This window comes from Palaemon carinicauda, chromosome 7 (genome assembly GCF_036898095.1).
Source record: "Palaemon carinicauda isolate YSFRI2023 chromosome 7, ASM3689809v2, whole genome shotgun sequence".
Classification (NCBI taxonomy): Eukaryota; Metazoa; Arthropoda; class Malacostraca; order Decapoda; family Palaemonidae; genus Palaemon; species Palaemon carinicauda.
In genome coordinates, this window is record NC_090731.1 from 8803640 (window position 1) to 8813639 (window position 10000).

A 10000-nucleotide genomic window follows, 5' to 3' on the forward strand; every position below is an offset into this window, starting at 1 on the left:
ATATATAAAAAAAAAAAAAAAAAAAACTGAATGAGATTAGCAAGCATACTATCCTTGTTCCCGACAGCATGAAATCATAGTGTCTGGAGCCGTTGGAGGTCAGGTGGGTCATGCAATAGTGAAGGTGTCAGTGACAGACGTCAACGATAATGCCCCTTCCTTTATCAACCCAGATCCACACGTCACCGTGATTGAGGAAGATGATCGCCATTTGCCTTCAAGTCTCCTGAAGGTAGTGCCCCTTTTTATTTTGTCCTTGCGTTTTATATTCTCGCCTGTCTTTGTTTTTTTTTTTTTTTTTTTTTTTTTTTTATGAAGAAGTCGACAGAAATCAATGGAGGATATTTCTTTTAGTTTTAAATTTTAGCATGTTTTTCTTTTTTTTTGGGGGGGGGGGAGCGGAGTTTTGGAGAAATCGAGAGAAATCAGTTAAGGAGATTTTTTTAGTTTTAAATTTGAGACTGTCTTTTTGTTTTTTGGGGTGGGGGGGGGGCAGGGTTGTTGAAAAAGTCGAGAGAAATCAAAGGAGGAGATTTTTTAGTATTATGATATAGCCTGTCTTTTTTTTTTAAGGGGGGGGGGGAGTTTTGAAGAAGTCGAGAGAAATCAGTAGAGGAGATATTTTTAGTTTTAAATTCTAGGCTTTTTTTTTTGGTGGGGGGGGGGGGGATGGAATGGGTTGAAGAAATAGAGAGAAATCACTGGAATTTTTTTTTCTTGTATTATATTCTAGACTGTCTTTTTTTTTTTAGGGCGGTTGAAAAAGCGAGAGAAACCAATGGAGGAGAGTTTTTACTTTTAAATTCCAGCCTATCTTTTTTTTTTTCTTGGGGGGGGGGGTGGTTGAAAAGTCGAGAGAAATCAATGGAAGAGATTTTATAGTTTTATATTCTACCCTTTTTGGGGGTGCGTGGGTGTTGAAGAAGTCGAGACAAATCAATGGAGGAGATTTTTTAGTTTTATATTCTAGCCTGTCATTGGTTGAAGAAGGCGTGAGAAATAAATGAAGGAGATTTTTCAGTTTTATATTCAAGTCTTTTTTTTTGGGGGGGGGGGGGGGGTGGCAGGGGGGGAGGGGTGCATGTGAAGAAGTCAAGAGAAATCATTGGGGAAGATTTGTGTAAAGGTAACGTCATATTTTTTTTCTTTTACTAGTGACAGCTTCATATTTTTTTTATTATGATTTTTTTTTCTGACAGCTTTTTACAAAATAGTTTCAGGTCCCAACGTGATTCTTAATATGATTTATTCAACGCATGACTTACTTTTCTTCAACCATCGATTGAAGTCTTTTTATTTTGTTCTTGCGTTTTATATTCTCGCCTGTTCTTTTGTTTTGGTGGTGGGTGAACAATTCAAGAGAAATCAATGGGCAGATTTGTGTAACGGGAAAAGTCATATTTTTTATCATTTTTCATCTGACAGCTTGTAAAACAGTTTCAATTCTCAGCATGATTCATAAAATGATTTATTCAATGTATGACTTAGTTTTCTTCAACAATCGGTTAAAGTCGTGTTCCTTATTAAACTAGTTTTAGTTTTAATGCATAGCTAAAGTTTTATTTCTCTTTGCTAACAACTTTTCCTTTATAATCAGTTTGTACACATATCATTAAGGAGAATTATTTATGTTAGCGTATAAAAAAAGGTAATAATAATAAAAATGAAAATAAAATGTTTCTTGTTAAACAGGTTGAAGCCGACGACCCAGACGAGTCTGATAGGTCTAATCTACATTATTCATTGAAAGGCGACGGAGTGGATGGCCTAGTCCCGAGCGAAGCATATTTTTCCATCAACTCCCAAACTGGTGATCTAATTCAGCTTCGGGTAGGAATATACAATGATATTGAGAAGATGAGAAATAGGGACCTCTCTAGGAAATCTTGTTCTCAGGAGAAACAGAAACACTATTGTCGCCACATACATATTTCTTGCAAACGTTTCGACATTTCAATGTCATCATCAGTGCTACCTAAAGTAAATATAAAAGAACGTATTTATCGCAAACGTTTCAACATTTCAAATGTCATCATCAGTGTTACCTAAAGTGAATATAAAAGAACATATTTATTGCAAACGTTTCGACATTTCAAATGTCATCATCAATGCTACGTAAAGTAAATATAAAAGAACATATTTATTGCAAACGTTTTGACATTTCAAATGTCATCATCAGTGCTACGTAAAGTAGATATAAAACAGCATATTTATTGCAAACGTTTCGACATTTCAAATGTCATCATCAGTGCTAACTAAACTAAATATAAAGGAACGTATTTATTGCAAACGTTTCGACATTTCTAATGTCATCATCGGTGCGACCTAAAGTAAAGATTAAGGAGACAATACTGTTTCAAGTTAAAAATTACATGAAATAAGTAAAGAATTATTAATATATACATACAAATTGCATAAAAAAAATTCCGTCTGCTACGAAAAGTGGGACAGCAGAGGTATTGCAATTGAGGTGAGGCCTATAATATATTATGTGAAGAGATTCTAAAATTCTTAAGTCACTTACTGAAGAACAAGAGTCGCGGACCTTAAAAAGCTCACTACATAAAACGAACTTACATATTTCCGAGCGTTCCCTAATAATTGAGTATAATTTTTTTATTAGAAATTCTATTGTTTCTTTTTATCTTTATTTTAGGTAGCACTGATGATGACATTTGAAATGTCGAAACGTTTCCAATAAATATGTATGTGGCGACATTAGTGTTCCTGTTTCCCCTGATATTGAGAAGTATTCGTTTGTGATGGGAAAATACTCAAAAAGAATTTCTGGTAATATAATCTTAATTTATTTCGAATTCTTATTAATGTAGAAATTATTTTTCTTTTCTTTTTAAGGCGTTGGATCGTGACCCTCCCAATGGGAAAAGAATTTGGAGATTACGAGTGAAGGTGGAAGATGGTCAGAATCATCGGAAAAGACATTTGGGACGTAGCCATCAAGAAAGTGATATTCAAAGACCTGGAAAGATAAACAAATTCTGGAACCTTGAAATGGACTATCAAAATGATGATCACACCAACTGGAATAATGGGGAGAAGAGCGAGGAGTGGATCACGAATGAAAATATTCCAGAGTTATATGCCAACAGATTAGCAGATTTTCCTGGAAATAAATCCGAATATGCCCTTCAAGAGAAAACTTATCTGGCACAATCGCATATTCCTTGGAAGAGAAAACATCCAGCGAAAAAGTTATCCAGGAGTTCTAAAGATTTCATAAAAGGGAAAAAAGCATTAAACAAGAATGTCTTTGATACTCTTGCAGTAGATACGAATGCACGGTTTTCAAAGCAACTAGTTTATGATGATTACACGTATCGACTTGGCAATAATCAAGCAGAAGTTAGTACTGTCAGAAGAGACAATATGGCAGAGAAAACTATATTCCACCAGCCGCATATTAGCAGAGAAAGATTTGGAAGAGTGAGTCACGAGATGTTGACTAACAGAGAGGTGAACAGGTTCGGAAGGCATAAGCGAATAGGTAGAGATAATCATTCTGACAGGAATACTAAAGGAGAGCCATACAGAACTAACCCTAAAGTTAATTCTTTATTAAATAATGATATTCTTAGTACCACAAAGGGACAAAAGGAGAGTTTTTCTCAGATCAATAAAAAAGCTGGGAATACATACAAATCATTATACCAGCCAGATGAAGAGAATATTATGCCTGACCTCGATTGCCAGAGAGACATTCATCATAACTCAAATGAAAGAGAGCGACAGGAAATGAGGCTCACGAGATGCAAGAACACAGGAGCAGATGGTCCCGGCCAAGAATACAACCATCAAATCAGAAAGGCCATGATGAAATACGATAACAAAGGGGAGTTTCCAGAAGAAAATGCTGATATATCACAAATCCCACTGGAAAATACTAATATTGGGAGAGATGATTGGCAAGAAGACCTGCTTCCGTCTGATAGTACTTATCTAAAATCTTCTGTAAGTGAAAAAATCTTTGGTGAGAACAGAATTAGATTAGAAAATAGAATTCCAAAGCATTCGCGTTTTAACTCGAATGACGAAGATAAATCACACGGTGGAAAGAGTAATCTAACCATTGTTGAAGACAAAAGTATGGCTGCCCAAGCAATGAAAGATCCCCTTTACCATAAGAAAAATTTCCTAAGTTCAAAAGGTGGCAGAAATCTACCACAGGAACTGGAAACGACGGGTGCCAAATCTAAAGTGAGAAGAAACAGAATCATTAGAGAATCATCAAAGGAAAGTGATGGGTTTAAAAAAGCTTTGGTTCAAGTTCGAGGATCTGACGTATATTTTACTAAATCCGAAAAGGAAATATTTAACAGAAAGTTTTCTCACAGAAGTTTCCGAAAAGAAGATTTTCGGAATTCAAAATTAGACAATGCAATCGTCTCGCCGAAATATGTCGAAGGAAGACGAATTTCCAGGGAAAAGCCGACGTCTCCATCTCTTTCTAAAGAAACTGACACAGGCTTCTTTCCAATTGCTCCATCGGCAATTGATTACACTAAACTTCGCGACTCAGAAAAATATCTCACGACCTTTCACAAAGAATCTGTCGCTACCGAATCATCGGCATCGAGTAATTTTCAACTGGCATATAGAAAGAGAGAGATATATCCTCTCCCTTCATCATCTCATTCTTTTCAAAACTCCCTTTTCCCTTCTTTGGGGTTAAAAGACGCCAAACGGAGAGCTAATTCATTCTTCCCTTTTAGCGAGGTCGCAAAGCGAGGACGCCAACGGGAAAGAAGTTTCCAAAAGAGTTTTTCCTATTGAAGATGGTATAAATCCAAGCAATTCTGCAATATCCAAGATCGTCCCGAGTCGAGAGGAAACCAACAAACCCTCCTTCGCATTTACAAGTCATCGAAATTCCCGAACCATTCGTAATGCAGATAAAAAACAGATCAATCCAGTCGAAGGCGCTAGCGAGGAGAACAAATGCCCCGAACAATCCGCCACTTCCAGACTGAGTACAAATCAGATTATTGCCGAGAGAGACGACACGGTGCACTCGGTGGAAATGGGCGGGTGACAATAATAGTGAAAGATATAAACGACAACGCTCCGGTGTTCCCTAATATCACCATGTTTGGAGAGATACAGGAGAATGGGCCGGCTAGTAAGTGAAAACGCATCCTGTTGTTATTGTATGTTTCATTACAGAATACTGTTCGGGTCTTTTAAATGCATCAGCGTATGAGTAATCCAACTCTTGGCTTACTTTTCACGAGAAGACGAGGGAATTATTATAAGATAATAGGATTAAAGATTCTGATTCCATCTATAACTATAAATGGACATACTGTACTAGAATGCATAATTCAAAAATAAAAATAAAAATAAAAATAATAATAAAAATAAAAAAAGATAAAAAAAATAGAAAAATAATAATAATAATAATAATAATAATAATAATAATAATAATAATAATAATAATAATAGTAATAATAAAATAATAATAATAATACTACTACTAATAATAATAATAATAATAATAATAATATTGTTATCAATTTTAATTAAACTAATCATTTTAATAATAGTAACAATTTTACAAATTTTATTAACAGTAATTTTAATAACAAGGTACATTGTAATTTAATTTGATTTTCAAACATATTATGCTATTGTTCGGGAAGCTTCCATAAGTCATTTTGTTAAAATATAAGTCATTTGATCACCTCAAGAATTGCACAGAGTAAAATCAATTTTCTTTTGTGGTATATATCTTGAAGATTTGTTAGTTTCTATTATCTTAGAACATGATTTCTTAAAATCTCTTGCTTGAGAGTACACTCAAGCACAATATTTCATCTTATTTTCTTCCTCTTGTTTTGTTTTTTTTTAAGTTCTTATAGTCTATATATAAAAAAAAATATTTTAATGTTGTTACTGTTCTTAAAATATTTTATTCTGTTAATTACTTCTCTTGTAGTTTATTTATTTCCTTATTTCATTTCCTCACCGGGCTATTTTCGCTATTGGAGCCCTTGGTTTATAGCATCTGCTTTTTCAACTGGGGTTGTAGCTTAGCAAATAATAATAATAATAATAATAATAATAATAATAATAATAATAATTTATTTTTATTTTTTCAAGATCTCTCCGTCGCTCAAGTCTCTGCCTGGGATGCAGACGACGCCACCGAAGGAACCAATGCTCGCATCACTTACTTCATCGAGAAGAATGTCATCCACGATAAGTCTGGCGAAGCCATATTTAATGTCCAGCCTCATACGGGACTCATCACTACTGCCCTCTGTTGCCTGGATCGAGAAACAACCCCTGAATATTACCTTCAAGTGGTAGCCTCGGATGGCGGTGGACTTAAAGGTAAAAGTTTTTACATAAGCTGTGACAATTTTTTACTAAAAAAAATTATAAACCAGAAGATATTCTGATTATTATTGAAGTTTCCATCTAATACAATAGACTCTAGACATTATATTAGACTGGCGGTGAACTTAAAGGTAAAGGCTTTTAAGCAGGTTGTGACATTTTTTTACCAAAAAAAAAAAAAAAAAATAAATAAAAAAATAAATAAATAGAATAAATAAATAAAAAATAAAAAACAATAATAATAATAGAAGCAGAATATATTTTGATTGTTATTGAGGTTTTCATATATTACAATAGACTTTAGACATTATATCCGTCCGTTAGTACTTTTTATTTAGACATTATATCCGGCTGTTCGTATCTTTTATTCAGACATTATATCCGTCTTTTCGTATCTCTTATTTAGATTGTATAGCCTTGTTGGTGGAGATTGCCTGGCCCTTACGGCCAGGCACGGGCTCTTTGGACACTTGCAGCCCGTGGACATTTTATCCGTCTTTTCGTATCTTTATTTGGACATTATATCCGACCGTTCGTATCTTTTATTTACAAATTTGGTCCGTCTATTCTTATCTTTTATTTAGATATTATTTTATTCTTCAACAGGGACAGGAACAGTGGTGGTTCGGCTGAGCGATGAAAACGACAACTCTCCCCGTCTGGCCAGGAAGAGTTGGGACCTTGAGATCAACGAAACTTACGGAAGAGGACCACCAGACAATGTCACCCTCTTAGAAATGACAGCGGCTGATCCTGATTCTAAAAACGATTTTTCATTTCGGGTATGTGTTCATTCTTTTTTTCTTTTTCATAATCCATAGCCATTGCCCTCTGTACCATGGTCGTCCACTGTCTTGGGTTAGAGTTCTCTTGCTTGAGGGTACACTCGGGAACACCATTCTATCTAATTTATCTTCCTTTTGTTTTGTTAAAGTTTTTGCAGTTTATATAGGAATTAATTATCTTAATGTTGTTACTGGTCTTAATTTTTTTTCCTTGTTTCCCTTCCTCACTGTGCTATTTTCCCTGTTGGTGCCCCTTGGCTTATAGCATCTGCTTTTCCAACTAGGGTTGTAGCTCATCAAGTAATAATAATAATAATAATAACGTAGAAAGATATGCTGCATAATGATCATCCCGAATAATATTAAAGTGTTAATTTTCTCTCTTTTTCATAATCCATATCGTAGCAAAATATGCTACATAATGATCATTGCCAAATATGTTAAATTTGTTGTAAAATGTCGTTAGCTACATGGCTCTTTAAGCAAAGATTAATTTTCATTTGAAGCAAATAATCAATGAAATTAGTTTTATATTGGTTTATACATTTTTACCTTACGAATTATGTTAAAACTGTGGTGAAATGTCGTTATCTACTTGGCTCTATAAAAAAAGATAATTTTTTATTTGAGGCAAATAACCATTGAAGTTTTAGTTTAGATTATAACGGCGATGAAAGTCAATACGAACATCACGATCAACATTATAGAATTATCTTATTGTACATATACAAATACAACATATAAAGTCATGCCTTACATATTATTATTATTATTTATTATTATTAATAATTGCTAAGCTACAACCCTAGCTGGAAAAGCAGAATCCTATAAGCCCAAGGGCTCCAACCGGGAAAATAGCCCAGCGAAGAAAGGAAATAAGGAAAAATTTAATATTTGAAGATTAGTAACTTTAAAATAAATATCTCCTATATAAATTATAAAATCTTTAACAAAACAAGAGGAAGAGAAATAAGATAGAATAGTGTGCCCGAGTCAAGCAAGAGAACTCTAACCCAAGACAGTTGAAGACCATAGTACAGAGGCTATGGCACTACCCAAGACTAGAGAACAATGATTTCATTTTGGAGCGTCCTTCTCCTAGAAGAGCTGCTTACCATAGCTAAAAGAGTCCCCTTCTACCCTTAATACTTACTTACCTACCTGAATGCGATCCTTCTGTCAGTGTTTATGTTATATTTGTTATAGAATGTCGAATGATGAAACTCCCTTTGATGTATGTACGATATTCTTATATAGATATTTTTGTATTACAGAGGGATAAGTATTTTTGCTCCAAAAAGTTAGCTAATTAAGAACGTTGTAATAATACTAGTTATGTATTAAGTAAGAAACAATTAAAAATATTGTATATAATTCTCAATATATGATATAAATCAGTATCTTATATTACAATTTTCTTTACTTTTTTATTAACTATATTCAATAATGCAGTATTTACTTTAAATAAAGAAAAGATAAACTATAACTTCAAAGATATTTCTAATAAAAACAGAATGTTTGTTTCTTTTAAGTATAAAAACTGCATTAAGATTTCCATCAGTCCTTCTATTTAGAACCGCTGTTGAATAAAACGTAATGTATTTTCGAAAATTTATGTTAAATGCTTTATTAAGAACAAATCTTCTTCATGGCACTTTCTTAGAAAATTCACGAAGACATAGCTTGATTAAAATCTGGCTGAGCAATGTACCTTTAGTATTCATCAGAAGATGAATAAATTTATTCTAATTTTCTCTATCTTACTGTATTTTCTAAGCGCACACAAGCAATCGCAAACGCAAACACACGCAAGCAAGCACAGAGGAACGTATATCAGTATTTGAGTATCCAAAATTCCGTGGTCTGTAACACGGTTACCTGATTGGCACATAAACGAGTGCTGACTTCAGAATCGCAAAATGCCAGACGAAATCCGCTTGATTTTATATAAATATTTATTTCTTCCCTAATGTGGTATGTGTTTATATGGGATCTGTCACCCTACCGTCTATACCCATAAACGTTTCATATCATAACATCACATATTTCTATATCCATAAACGTTTTTTTATCGTAAAATCACGTATTTGTATATCCATAAACGTTTCTTATCATAGTATCAGGTATTTTTATACTCATAAACGTTTCTAATATCACGAATTTTCTATATCCATAAATGTTTCATATCATAACATTGCGTATTTTCTATATCCATAAACGCTTCATAACAGAACACGACGTATTTTCTATATCCATAAACGTTTCATATCATAGCATCACGTATTTTCTATATCCATAAACGTTTCATATCATAGCATCACGTATCTTCTATATCCATAAACGTTTCATACCATAACATCACATATTTTCCATATGCATAAACATTTCATATCATAACATCACGTATTTTCTATATCCATAAACTTTTGATAACAGAACACCACGTATTTTCTATATCAATAAAAGTTTATCACAACATCACATATTTCCTATATCCATAAATGTTTCTTATCACAAAATCACCTATTTTCTATATCCATAAACGTTTCATATCAGAACATCACGTATTTTTTTTATATAAATCAAGTTTCTCATCAAAACATCACGTATTTTTTATATAAAAACAAATTTCTCATCAAAACATAGCGTATCTTTTATATAAAAACAAGTTTCTCATCAAAACATCACGTATTTTTATATAAAAACAAGTTTCTCATCAAAACATCACGTATTTTTTTATATAAAAACAAGTTTCTCATCAAAACATCACGTATTTTTTATATAAAAACAAGTTTCTCATCAAAACATCACGTATTTTTTTTTATATAAAAACAAGTTTCTCATCAAAACATCACGTA

At 33.2% G+C, this 10000-nt stretch overlaps 1 pseudogene; it reads left to right on the top strand.

The window, feature by feature from the left end:
• The window catches only part of LOC137643825 (putative neural-cadherin 2), a 432156-nt pseudogene that overhangs the window by 322528 nt on the left and 99628 nt on the right, over positions 1-10000 (top strand).